Genomic DNA, 14,558 nt, shown 5'->3' on the forward strand with positions numbered 1-14,558 from the left:
AATCTCCAGCTCTCTCTGGGGACGCTAGAAGGAGTAGCCTCTTCTTATGCAAAGTAAGACTTAAATGAGTCAACCCTTGCAGTTTGGGAGTGAGGCACACTGTGGCTTTCAGAGGCACACTGACGACGTCGTCCATGAGAAGCTTCTTCTGAAATCCTCACTTTTCTCATTTTTTTTAACTTTGGCACCAGAACATCATTCATGAAGGTATAGGATTTTTTTCCTTCACCTCTTAAAATAATCCCATATTTTTTCCCTGTCATTTATTATGGAATATAGATTGAATTGAATCAACTTTATGCATAACATTCTCACTACACAAAGCAAGTTCATTTGTTTGAAAACATTGATTTATTTAGTTAGTTAGTTATTTGAGAGGCAGAGCTACAGACAGAGAGAGGGGGAGACAGAGAGATCTTCCATCCGCTGGCTCACTCCCCAAGTGGCCTCAATGGCCAGAACTGGGCCAATCCAAAGCCAGGAGCAATAGTTTCCTCCAGGTCTCCCACATGGGTGCTGGGGCCCAAGCACTTGAACCATCTCCCCCTGCCTTCCCAGGCCATTAGCAGGGAGCTGGATTGGAAGTGGAGCAGCCGGTCCTACATCCTTCCTGGAGTAAAGGCGCTCTGTCCCTCCCACATCTGTTTCTGTCTCACAGACCTTGTTGGAGATTTCTGCCCAAGCAAGGATCCCTGACTTCCTCCTCTCTGTCCCCTGTATCGTTGGGCTTCTGCCCCCCCCAAGGCCGGCTCCTCCCACCCACAAAACTTTGCCTTGCCGACTGCTTGTGTTTTCCTCTAGCTGAAGAACTAAGATTCCCAAGAACACAGGTTACATGATGTATAGTTGTTCTTATTTTTTCTTCTTTTTTCTGTTTTAAAGCTTTATTTTATTTACTTGAAAGAGTTACACAGAGAAAGGAGAGGCAGAGAGAGAGAGAGAGAGAGAGAGAGAGAGAGAGAGAGGTCTTCCATCCATTGGTTCACTCCCCAGATGGCCACAAAGGCCGGAGCTGCGCCGATCCAAAGCCAGGAGCCAGGAGCTTCTTCTGGGTCTCCCACGCAGATGCAGGGGCCCAAGGACTTAGGACATCTTCTGCTGCTTTCCCAGGCCACAGCAGAGAGCTGGATCAGAAGAGGAGCGGCTGGGACTAGAACCGGCTTCCCATATGGGATGCCGGCGCTTCAGGCCACGGCTTTAACCCACTGTGCCAAAGCACCGGCCCCAGTTGTTCTTATTTACATATTGATTTGCTGCATTAACGCTGAGACACTGAACTTAACCACTAAGGACACTGTTCTGGCCCCTTTTTAAGTTCCTCCAGTGAAGAAAGGCTAGACAGATCCAGAAAGCCAATTCATGTGTCATAACTTGAAGTGCTTATCTTTATACTGTCCTTTTACTCACAATTAGTCTTGTCGAGTTTTGCCACTGAACCTGTGTTTACTGGGGGTGGGGACCCTGTCCTCACTGCCTGGCGAGTCATCTGGCATGCACCTGTGTGTGCTCAGCACATGCCGGATAAGCCAGTTGTCTGCCTTGTGCTCCTCGCTGGCCTCAGCACCATGGCTTACACAAAGAACGCAAAAGTTGCAACCTCCAGCCTCAAGAAATTTACAACTTAGTGAAGAAGCAAGATGAACGTGACAGTACTTCAAAAGTTCATGGACAAATTGAATTACGAGATACGTTAGGTGGGTCGGGGCCTGGTGGTTAAGATGCCAGTCAGGATACCCGTATCTCAGGTTGGTGCCTGGGTTTAACAGCCAGCTCCACTCCTGATGCCAGTTTCCTGCTAATGTAGCCCGGGGCAGCTGTAAGTTGGCTCAGGTTGGGTGACTGCCACCCACATAGGAGACCTGCTTTAAATTCCCACTCCGGCCGGCGCCGTGGCTCACTAGGCTAATCCCCCACCTTGCGGCTCTGGCATACCAGGTTCTAGTCCCGGTCGGGGTGCTGGATTCTGTCCCGGTTGCCCCTCTTCCAGTCCAGCTCTCTGCTGTGGCCCGGGAGTGCAGTGGAGGATGGCCCAAGTCCTTGGGCCCTGCACCCCATGAGAGACCAGGAAAAGCACCTGGCTCCTGCCTTTTGATCAGCGCGGTGCGCCGGCCGCGGCGGCCATTGGAGGGTGAACCAACGGCAACCAAAGGCAAGACCTTTCTCTCTGTCTCCCTCTCTCACTGTCCACTCTGCCTGTCAAAAATAAATAAATAAATAAATTCCCACTCCTGGCTTCAGCCCCAATGCTGCCCTGTTGTAGGCCTTTGGGAAGTGAATTAGTGGGTGGGAGTGCACTGGCTCACTTGCGCTCTCTCTTTCTCTCTTTCTCTGTCTCTCAAATTAAAGAAAGAAAAAAGGAGGTGGGGGAATGCTGTAATGAGAAGCAAGAGTTAGATGGGACGTAGACTACCAAGCCTGGCTGGAGTGAGTTTTATTCAATAAAAAAAGAAAAGAAAAACTGGGCATGAATATGGCGGCTGAGGACACAAAAGGAAAACATGGAAGTGAGAAGGAGGCACTGGCAGACAGTGTGGTCAGACCTTGGCTCCAATACTCAGGAAATCGCATCCCATCACAGAACCAGGACCGTTCCTGGCACAGCAGCACCCCCTCCTTAGCCGTGGAGGCAGAGCTTGGGCTGGGGCGCAGATGAGCCCGCAGCCCACAAACTCCTTCCGTGGTGTTCAGAAACATGGAGCCTGTCCTCATTTAGCTTTAATGGCGGATCAGCTCACCGTGGCACTCAATGCAACATGCATACATACTTAGTGCTTAAAGCAACCTTAGTAATGGTAATATATTCAGGCTAGATTCTTTTTTCATTTTATAAGCTTAAACTAAGCAGGAAGAGATAAAAAAAAAAACAATGGTTGCTTCATGAATTTCCAATGAAACTTTCTCCATCACAATCTTGTTTATCCTGCCTGTTTATCCACATGCATATCTTAACTATGCACACATACTCACACAGGCAAGGGTTGCATTATCCACAAAACAGTTATCCGAGTGTGCATGTTGCTTTGAAAATATTGCCCAATTGCTGCACTTTGCTCATTGACTGTTCTTCAAAAATGTCTAAAGACAATGAGACAAAACTTTTTAGAGTCATCATTGAAAAAAAAAAAGAGAAAACGTATTTTCTCAATTTTCCACTCTGCTACCACCACTCATATGAGAATGATATATTTTGTAATGCAGTATTCTTTTTTTAAAAAGATTGATTTTATTTATTTGAAGTACAGGATAACGGAGAGGGAGTACAGAGCTCTTCCATATGCTAGTTCACTCCCCTAAATGATTATGACAGCCAGGAGCCACAGACTTCATCCTGGTCTCCCACATGGGTGGCATGGGCCTAAACACTTGAGCCGACTTCGACTGCCTTCGTAGGCACATCAGCAGGAAGCTGAATGGGGAGTGGAGCAGCCAGGACTCAAGAATCAGCACTCCAATGTGGAAAGCGCCTGCCCAACCCACTGTGCCACAACATCAGACCCCGTCACTGGGGATTCTTGATTGTTCGTGTAACCATCTGCACAATCCCAGATGAATAGCTTTCGGCTAGTATATACATAGAGAAATGGCAATGGTTAATTGAATTTTCATTTTCAAAAAAGTAATGTTGGGAATGTTACGGGGTTATTATCAGATTGCATTTATTTTTATCCTCAGCAGTGTGTCATTACTCTAAAGAACAGCTTTTATAAGACTATCACAAGTCAGCCAATGTGAGAAACTACTGGGAGGGCTCCATCTTCTGTTTCTCAAGTCTCTACTCCTTAACCAATCCCCTAAATTTTGACACTATCTCAATGTTCTGTTACTTTACAAGTCAAATGGTGTGATGTATCATTTTAAGGTATTTGGTTTTACATTTCTTAGGGGTATTTTAATAGGTCTTAAACTGTTGTATTGATCTTTTAGTAATCTATGTAATCCTAGAATCTATGTAATCAGGAAACCGAAATGGCATCTTTAATTTCTCGCAAGCTTGTCATCAGTGCTTCTGGTTTCTTCTGTTAACACGTCATAATTAATAAGTAGTACCTCATATCACCCTGTGAATTTCCATAATTTACTGGAAGTTACTATGTTTCGGTGTAACTGTTAGCAGTTTTGTTGGAATAGGCCTCTGGTTCAGTTTTTCAGAATGATTATATGATATGTCAAGAGTCATGTGTACACCTAAGGAGTTCCATCCGGCTGCACAGACTCAGTCCAGAATTAGGCCACATTGTAATGCAGGTGAGAGGAGGGTGGGCTTGGCTGGGCCCTGTGGGAGAGCACTCGTGTGCTGTCCTGCGGGGGGTGAGGCTTGTGCTGGTCTTTGAAGAATGAATGAGGTCAGCAGGTAGACCAGGGATGGTGATGACGGCAGTGCAACTGGCACAGCATCTTATACAAATTGGGATGCATCTGAAGGGGCCCCAGAAACCCCTGCAACCTAGGAGGAAATTCGAGATTGAGATTATCCTTAAAGGAAGATTGTGGAAAGATGCTCATAAAGTAATGGAGTCCCTTGGACCAAATTTATAGATAGTTCAACTGGAGACTTTTACACTTGCTGCAGTATAAAATTTTATGGTATGAATATGGTGTGAATATTATGGTAGAAATAAGTAGAAAACACCAGTGCAGTTAATAGAATACTCACAAGAAATCAGGAAATATGTGTTCATCAAAAAAAGGTTGCTTTAGGCTGCCCTAGTTGACGCTTGAGGGTAAATGTAAAACTGTTTAGTACATAAGTCAAGTGAATATTCATGTTTCTCTTGTGGTCCTCTTCAGCAAGAAATTTAGGAGACTGTGTCTGCAGGTTTTCCATGTCAGGTGCTTCCTCTGTACACATCAGTTTGCCCAAGCAAGGTCCTCTCTCAGTGGAGTGTAGGGTCCAACACAGTGATATCTCCACCACATCTGACCCGCTGCACTTAGGGAAGCCTTGCCTTGAGTCTCAGCATTTCAGATGGAAGTGCAGTTAGGTGTGCATAATCCCCAGGCTTATTTTACAGATGAGCAAGCATAGGAATAGAAATCGGAGAGACTTGTGTAGCATCTTCCAGATGTGTCAACCTGAGGTCCAGTCACAGCTAGAACACAGCATCTCCTGATTCTTCATTTAGCCTTCTTGTCATATCCACTCGTGTGTGGTTCAGTTCTGTATTTTTATGGAGGGGTGTCATTATCTATTAGGTTGAACCATCAGAAATTGCAATCAAGTTGTCATTTTTGAGCTATAAAATGGCACCCGCATGGGAGACCAGGAGGAAGCACCTGGCTCCTGGCTTCGGATCGGTGCAGCGCACCAGCCATAGCGGCCATTTTGGGGGGTGAACCAACAGAAGGAAGACCTTTCTCTCTCTCTCTCTCTCTCTCTCTCTCACTGTCTAACTCTGCCTGCCCCCCCAAAAATGGCACTTTCTTATAGTTCAACCTTAGAGGTTTCATGTCACCTGTCTCTTGTTGCAGTCCCTTATGTCCCCTGTTGCCAGAAAACGTCCTTGCCCTTGGGTGACAGGTGCTTGCTGAGGGGCCGGTGCCAGCCCTGCTGCAGTGGGCAAGGCCTTTGCTTCTTACACAACAGCTCTCAGCTCCTTCACCTGCCTTTCTGCCTCACTGGGATCACTGACATCAACTTTGTCCCTCACTTCCAGCCATGGTGTCTCCTGGGAGCCTTCCCCTACCTGTGAGATGAAAGGTGGCAGGTTCTCCCAAAGCCACCACTGACTGCACGGCGTCATCTTGGGCATCCCGACCAAGATGCCACTCAACGAGTCCTAGGCCCATCTCATGCCAATCCCATACCCACTACTAATCCACTTTGGGTGGTTAAGCACATAATGTGTTTGTTTATCCACCCTTGTAACAGCTAGAAGATCAGGTGGTCTGTTGAAAGGATTTTGTGTGAAACCACCCTGGAAGGTTCCTCTTGCAAACATACTTCCAGAAGTTCATGGAAAATGGAGTTAAAAAGATGAGTTCATTTTGGTCCAAGAGATTTTGAAATCCATGCAAATTTTTTTGTGATGCATGTTTTTCATGAACATTTTGAATACCCCCGTATGTGTTTGGAGTGAAAGATAAACAGGTGGTGCTCCCTGTAACCAACCACTGCTATCTTCAGCTTGGTATCATTTATTTTTTTGTTTGTTTGTTTGTTTGAAGACAAGTTTTACCGTTAATTGTTACAGTACAACTCATTAAGGACAGAGGTCCTACCTGGGGAGCAAGTGCACAGTGGCTTCTGTTGTTGATTTAACAATTAACACTCTTATTTATGATATCAATGATCACCCAAAGCTCTTGTCCTGAGCTGCCAAGGCTATGGAAGCCTTTTGAGTTCACAAACTCCATCCTTATTTAAACAGGGCCATAAGCAAAGTGGAAGTTCTCTCCTCCCTTCAGATAAAGGGATCTCCCTCCTTGCTGGCCCCTTCTTTCCACTGGGATCTCACTCACAGAGATCTTTCATGTAGGCCATTTTTTGCCTCAGTGTCTTGGCTTTCCATGCCTGAAATGCTCTCATGGGCTTTTTAGCCAGATCTGAATGCCTTAAGGGCTGGCTCTGTGGCCATAGTGCACATTTATCATTCTATCAGTCTGCTGTGTGGCCTGCTTCCCATGTTGGATCATTCTCTTCTTTTTAATTCTATCAGTTATTATTAGCAGACACTGGTCTTATTTATGTGATCTCTTTGACACTTATTCCTATCTTTATGATCAGTTATGCACTTAAAATGATCACTTTAACTAGTAAGATGGCATTAGTACCTGCCAATTTCATGGGATTTGGAGTCCCATGACAAGTAGCTTGGTATCATTTCTTGAAACTTTTTTTGGAGAAGAAAATAAATAAAATAATACCAAAAATAGAATAATAGTTTACACATGTAATTATTGAAAGCATTCATCTCTGACTAATGCTGAGAAGGTTCTGTCAGCGTACAGAGTTTGTTAACTGGTCTCATCTCTTCCTCTTTCATCTCTGTAACCTTGGGTGGGTTAATTAGTATCTCTGTGCTCAATTTTCCCATCTGTAAAATGGAGATGATAATAATATTGCCTGTCACATGAAGCTGTTTTGGAAACTAACTACATTAATGCTCTTGGGGTGGATGTTTATAGCCTAATGGCTAAGATACCAGTTTGGACATCAGAAACACATATGAGAGTTCGTGGGTTTGAGTCCCAACTCTCCTTCCAGTTCCTACTAATGCACTGCCTGGGAGGTAGCAGGTGATGGCTCAAGTAGTAGGGTCCCACCTGGAGAACCAGATTGAGTTGTTAGTTCTCTTGCCTCAGCCCCTGGCCTGCAGCTGTTGTGGGAATTTAGGGATAGAACCAGCAGATGATAGCTCTCTGACTAGGTTTGTGTGTGTGCGTGTGTGTGTGTCCTCTCTGTGTCTCTGTGACTCATGAATGTATAAATAAAATACATTTTAAAATATTTTTTAAAAGTCACTAATGCATCTAAACTGGCAGGTACTATACCTGGCACACTGTAAGGATTCAATAAATGTTAACAGTCATCTGTGCACCCTTAACAGGGCATCTGTACATGTAGGTTTGTTGCCATTTCAGGTGTGGCCCAGTGCAGGAGCTTTGGGAGCTTCATGTCGTGGTTTTGCTGTGGCACATGTGTGCCAGGAGCCCACAGAGGGGGAATTAGTGACAGCCCCTCATGTCCTTGCTGAATTCCTCAGACCCACACAGCACAGAAAGGGCGTGAGTCACCACCCAGTGACTCCCCTCCATCAGACACATCCGCCCAGTCACAACCAGGAGCCACACACAGGTGCAGTGTGACTGTACTTCTTGGGGTAGCCCAAGAACAAGGCTGGCTCTGAGGCAAGGCCATACTGAAGTGTTTGCAGGGGACTCTCTCCACTGTCAGGAGCTTTTCAAGGCTTGGTGTTGCGGGGGAAGAATTAAAAATACTTCATTCTGCAGAAAATATTTTGGTCTAGAATAAATTATATAGTTTAGATAAAAATATAAAGAAAGTCTAAATTGGGTTCTTAAAATGCACGAGAGCCTGTCCCAAAAAATCATCTACTCCTCCGTTTTCATGGTTCTTGGCCATGCTGGTGAGTTGGCCTGATACCAATGGAAATGATGAGTAATGCCCACGTGGCACTGCCCAGCAAACATGGTGCCACTTGTACTCACACCAGTGCTGTGGGTGGGCACGTTGTTGCCCTCTTGTCACAGGTGAGAAAACAGGAGCACAGAGCAGGTCACTGTCGTGTCCTGGGGTATAGATGTGGGCATTGGGTGGTCAGATTTGTGCCCAGGCACCTGACCCCAGAGCCTGTGCACCTGCTCAGTCACCTGACCTCCTGGGTCTGTGCTGTATGCTGAGTGAGCTGCAATCCTGGCCAGGTCACTGCGCCCTCCCCCATTTTGATTTTTGTCTTCAGAGTTCAGGTTGATGGAAATCACTGACCTGCTTCTGCATCTTGGAGAAGAAATCATCAGGCTGTGACGTAGTCCTGTATCTGACCACGTGAAGGTGGTGCTCACCTGAAGCATGGCCACTCTCCCTGCAGCAAAAACACCGTCCCCTGGGAGAGCACAGTGTGAGGCAGAATTTCTGCTCAATGCTCCCTTGATTCCCCATTTACCTAAGACAGCCTTCAGCCTTGAAAGAATGACTCTATGGCATTTTCCAACTTTTAATAAGCACTTCTGGAGGGCCCTGATTAGAAACTTTCACTCTGGGGGACTGGCAGCACCTGCAGACACTCTAGGGTAGGGGGAGACTGGGCTGATCTGGCTCCAAGCCACATACCCTTGGGTTGAGTAACTGCTGAGTATTTTTTTAAAAAAAGAAAGATTTATTTATTTTATTTGAAAGGCAGAGTTACAGAGAGGAAGAGGCAGGGAGAGAGAGAGAGAGAGAGAGAGAGAGGTTTTCCATCCACTGGTTCACTCCCCAGATGGCCACAACTGCTGAAGCCAGGAGCCAGGAGCTTCTTCCGGGTCTCCCACACAGGTGCAGGGGCCCAAGGACTTGGACCATCTTCTACTGCTTTCCCAGGCCACAGCATAGAGCTGGATCAGAAGTGGAACAGCCGGGTCTCAAACCAGCATGGGATGCCAGCATTGCAAGTGGCGACTTTACCTGCTATGCCACAGCGCCGGCCCCTGATGGATACTTAGCTATGCAGCACTTAACTACTCCAGGTTTTATGTGCATTATTTCATTTAACACACATACTCCTCTGAAGCAGCCCTCTTGACAATCCCTGGGAAGCAGATGAGGAAGCTCAGGTGCAGTGATTGGCCCCCTTCACGAGGCTCATGTCAGGGAGTCGTCACCAGGGCCCAGGAACTCAGTTGCAATGTCAGAGGCTCAGCCTACACATGAAAAGTTTCCCCCAGGTCTCTATCAGATTGGAGAGGAAGTGGGGGCAAAGAGGAAGTACTAAACACAACAAAGAAGAGGCAGGCATGGACAGACAGATACACCAGAACTCAAGGAGTGACTTTATGGAGACGTTCAGCGTGGGGGCACGTTTCCTGGGGTGTCACCGTGCCTCTAGCACAGATACAGTGACTGACGCCCAAGGCCTAGGGTGCCGAGTTCACAAGAAGAGACAAGGGAAATTCCAGTTTTTTTTCCAAGAAATCAGAGACATGTGAAATATTGCAGAAAGATTTCCATTCAGGAGTCGATATGAATGGCAAGTGTTGGGCCTAGCAGTAGACACCCGGGTTCCAAATCAGAGTGCCTGGGTTCAATTCCTGGCTTCGACTCCCGATTCCAGCTTCCTGCTAATGCAGACCCTGGGAGGCAATGATGATGGCTAAAGTGTTTCTGGCTCTTGACTTCAGCCCCTGGGTCCCCTTGAGGGCATTTTGGGAGAGATTCAACACATAGAAGCACTCTCTGTATCTCCCTCTCAAATTTTTAAAAAGCATTTTTGTAAAAAAAAAAAAAAAAAAGAAAGAAAGAAAGAAAGAAAGAAAGAAAGAAAGAAGAGGAAGAAGAATAAGAATTGATATGAAAAATAAGTTTTGTTGCTGATGAAATTTGTAAGTGTCTAGAAATCTTTGTATTGACAGACTCTATAGCCTCTCATTAAGACATTTGCTTACCAAGGATTGCACTCTAGTAGTTGAAGCCTAGGGCAGAGAAGTCTCTAGAAAGACATGCTAATGTATAGTCGACTCGTTGCTGTTGTGCAGCGTTGCCTCCGAGCCCTAGAATGTGCTGACTTGGTTTCCAGAGCCACCCCCTGCTCAGTAAGGGTGTTCCCAGCACCCTGGCGCCCGGCACTCACACCACCTGCTTTCCTCTGCCTCACGCTCAGCGTTCCCTGTTGCTCTGCTGGAATCTCCAGCCACGTGTGTTTTCATTTTGCAAACTGTCTTTGCTGGTAACAAGTTCAGTTCACTTATGAGAAAAAACAATTCCATGTTCTTGAGAGAAGAGATTTTTTTATTGTGAAGAGGAAGTAAATGAAATGAGAATCTAAACCTGTAAGAGCCTAACACTTTCAGAAGTGTGACTTGTACTGTCTCTCTTCCCCTCTCCCAGTCACCACCTCCCACCTCTCCAATAGGTGGAAATTTATAAAGAGTTGCTACATTTTTCCTTTAATTTATTTATTTTCATTTTTTTGAAAGGCAGAGAGAAAGAGACAGACATATGGAAATCTTCTGTTCACTGGTTCACTCTCCAAATGTCTACAATATCCAGGCCTGGGCCAGGTTGAAACTAGGAGCCTAGAACTCAATCTAGGTCTTTCACAAGGGTGGGAGGGACCCAGGGATTTGAGCCATCACCTGCTGCTTCCTGGGGTGCACATTATTAGCAGGGAGCTAGGTCAGAAGTAGAGGAGCTGATACAGGATGTGGACATCTCAAACAATGTCATAACTGCTGCACCAGGGGCCGGTGTCGTGGTTCGAGTCCTAGCTGCTCCACTTCCAATCTAGCTCCCTGGTGACACAACTAGGAAGGTAGCAGATGATGGCCCCTGCCACCCAGATGGAGTGCCAGACTCCTGGCTTCAGCCTGGCCCAACCCCGGCCATTGTGGCCATTTGGGGAGTGACCCAGCAGATGGAAAATATTCTGTCTCTCTCTCTATCTCTCTCTAACTCTGCCTTCCAAATAAATACGTTAAATCTTTAAAAATAAATAAATAAATGCTGCACCAGACTCCCATCTCTGTTTTTCCCTTAATGCCTGATATTTTCACTGTTGAAATAGATAACTATAGTTGAAAATCCAAATCTCCAGAATATCTGAGCCATGACCCATTCAGGGCTCCATAGATAAGATTACCCGTGAGCCTCTGTTAAGTCCCGTTTTCTTCTGTTTTTTTTTTTTTTTTGTTATTTCTTCAAACATGAGTCAACCGCAGCCTAAGCACCTCCTAGGTCCTCATTCGTGTCTTCAGGCCTGGTATAACAGCTGCAGAGGCCGTGTGACGTTCTGAGAACTGGTCAGGAAGGCTTTCAGCTTCTCTTCCCCTGCCGAAGATTAGTGATGAAACCTTGGGAAGCAGCACTTAGTCATGCGAGCCTTCAGTTCATCGTCTTTCTAAAAAGGGACATCTGGCAAGATGATCTCTGCAAGGCCAGGCCAGCCCTGAGAACCATGTAAGTTATGACAGGGGCATCCAGGAATAAATGCAATGAGTGTGTTGATGAAAATTTGAGTAGAAAGCAAAAATCCTGTCTCTCAAGAAACAGGTTTTGGCTGGCGCCGTGGCTCAATAGGCTAATCCTCCGCCTGCGGCACCAGCACACTGGGTTCTAGTCCTGGTCGGGGCACTGGATTCTGTCCCGGTTGCCCCTCTTCCAGGCCAGCTCTCTGCTATGGCCCGGGAGTGCAGTGGAGGATGGCCCAGGTCCTTGGGCCCTGCACCCACATGGGAGACCAGGAGAAGCACCTGGCTCCTGGCTTCGGATCAGCGCAATGCACCAGCTGCAGCGCACCGGCCGCGCGGCCATTGGAGGGTGAACCAACGGCAAAAGGAAGACCTTTCTCTCTCTGTCTCTCTCTCTCTCACTGACCACTCTGCCTGTCAAAAAAAAAAAAAAGAAAAAAGAAAAAAGAAAAAGAAACAGGTTTTATTGGGTTCCCATTGTGGAGGTGGCAATACATGCCCGTGATAATAGTGGGAGATTGTGATCGCTTCTCGGCCTTTTGGCTAAGAAATAGTGTAATAGTGGGAGATTGTTGACAGAACCAAAGATCACTATCAGCGATCAGGAAGGGGCCAGTGCTGCCCAGTCTAGTAACAGCTGCATTCACGGGGGAAACCTGCAGTTTGGAGACGGGTCTGCTGGTATTGCAACATGGAATTCAAGCAATGACAAGCAGTAGTTACCATGGAGGCAGCTGTCTCATATACCACAGCTATACCTACCTAATAGCTCATTGCTGCACCTTAAATTTCCATGATTAGATTTCTCCCCACAGGCAGCAAGTATTGTGTTATCTATAGTATAACTCCTAACGGCACATTACATACACAGGAGTATCAGTGGTTAAGGTAGGATGGAACAACAGGCATTTGATGACCTGCTTTGAGATCGAAGAATAGACATTCTAACAGAGACAGGCAGGGACCTGCTGGCCAGAGGGTGTGCAGCAGGAGCTGCCTGTAAAGGGGACTCACAGATGCTCTTTGAGTTCGCTATGACCTCGCCGCACAACACCCTTGACTGTGCCACCGGCAGTCAGATCTACAGTCAGGTCTTTGGGGAGTAAAGATGTGAGTAGATGGAAATGGAGGTGTGGGAGTTACTGGGTCATTCCCACACTCAGTCAGACTTTCCTGAACACCTCTTGTAAGCTGCAGGTGTCAGCAGACTATGCTATCACAGTCCCTGCCCTGAAGAACACAATTTATGGATGAAACTTCGCTGAAAGTCAGCCATTGTTGCTTGAATTCTATTGCACTTCCGTTTATGTCCTTGTGTTGTAGCACAAGATTTAATTATGCAGTCATCAACAAAAACTAAGATGAACAATACCAGCCTGGGTTATTTTTCTCACCTACTTGAAGAAAGATTCTTCAGCCTGCTGAGCCCATGAATGATGTCTCTATCGATGATTGCTGTTGTGACGGGGGGTCTGTACCTTTGCCCTATTAGAAGAGTGGGGGCCACTAGCTTAGCACCTTTCTACAGCTCTTCGTTCTATCCTGTTCTTCTGTCTTAGGGTCTCAGATGGTTTGTGCTGCATCTCTCAGATGTCATACAAAAATATCTCTCCAAGAAATTTCTATTTTTAATATTATAATCTCATTTTATGTGCTGTTTTCTAAAATTATTCTATAGAGGCTTGAAACCAATCAAGACATTCTTGCATACTCGTATTTGTGCTGTCTTGGCCAAGGATCTATCCAGTGTGCAGTTTTTATATATTTGATTCCTAATACATAAGGTCTTTCAGAACAAATGCCTGAAGTTTTTTTTGTTATGTCCCTTAAATCTGAAAGAAAGGGTGGCCTGGGGCAGGCAGTCAGCATGCTGATGAAGACTGTCTTATCCCACATCAGGGTTCCTTGGTTGGATTTTTGGTTCCAGCTCCTGACTCCAGCTTCCTGCTAATGCAGACCCTGGGAAGCAGTGGTGCTGGCTCAAGTAATTGAGTCCCTGACACCCACATGGGAGACCTGGATTGAGTTGCCAACTCAGAGCATTAGGCCTGGCCTACCCTGGCAATTGCTGGCATTTGGAAGCTCTCCTTCTGTCTATCTTTCTCTCTCTCTCTCTCTCGCTCGCTCGCTCTCACTCTCACTCTTGCTCTCCCTCCCTCCCTTCCTCCTCTCTCCCCCTCAAATACATAAAATTTTTAAAGCATAAATTTTTTATCACATTTAACACTTGCCAGCTTGGGATTTTAAATATTTTAAGGTCTTCAAAATATATGTTTACATTTTGTTACAACTTCTTTGGCTCTTTAAAATAAACTTTTTTTAGAAAGCTTTTATTTAATAAATATAAATTTTATAGGTACAGCTTTTGGAATATAGCAGTTCTTCCCCCCATACCTGCCTTCCCACCCCACTCCCATCCCACCTCCTACTCCCTCTCCCATCCCATTCTTCATCAAGATTCATTTTTAATTATCTTTATATACAGAAGATCAATTCTGTACTAAGTAAAGATTTCAACAGTTTACACCCACACAGACACACAAAGTATAAAGTACTGTCTGAAGACAAGTTTTACCGTTAATTGTTATAGTACAACTCATTAAGGACAGAGGTCCTACCTGGGGAGCAAGTGCACAGTGGCTTCTGTTGTTGATTTAACAATTAACACTCTTATTTATGATATCAATGATCACCCAAGGCTCTTGTCCTGAGCTGCCAAGGCTATGGAAGCCTTTTGAGTTCACAAACTCCATCCTTATTTAGACAGGGCCATAAGAAAAGTGGAAGTTCTCGCCTCCCTTCAGATAAAGGGACCTCCTTCCTTGCTGGCCCCTTCTTTCCACTGGGATCTCACTCACAGAGATCTTTCATGTAGGCCATTTTTTGCCTCAGTGTCTTGGCTTTCCATGCCTGAAATGCTCTCATGGGCTTTTTAC

At 45.8% G+C, this 14,558-nt stretch overlaps 1 protein-coding gene across 6 annotated transcripts in view; it reads left to right on the forward strand.

Moving 5' to 3' along the window:
• Positions 1 to 14,558, forward strand: part of GNAL (G protein subunit alpha L) — a 191,814-nt gene that overhangs the window by 69,591 nt on the left and 107,665 nt on the right. The gene's annotated exons all lie outside the window — the stretch shown is intronic.

The sequence above is a fragment of the Oryctolagus cuniculus genome, chromosome 10 (genome assembly GCF_964237555.1).
Source record: "Oryctolagus cuniculus chromosome 10, mOryCun1.1, whole genome shotgun sequence".
NCBI classification, from domain to species: Eukaryota; Metazoa; Chordata; class Mammalia; order Lagomorpha; family Leporidae; genus Oryctolagus; species Oryctolagus cuniculus.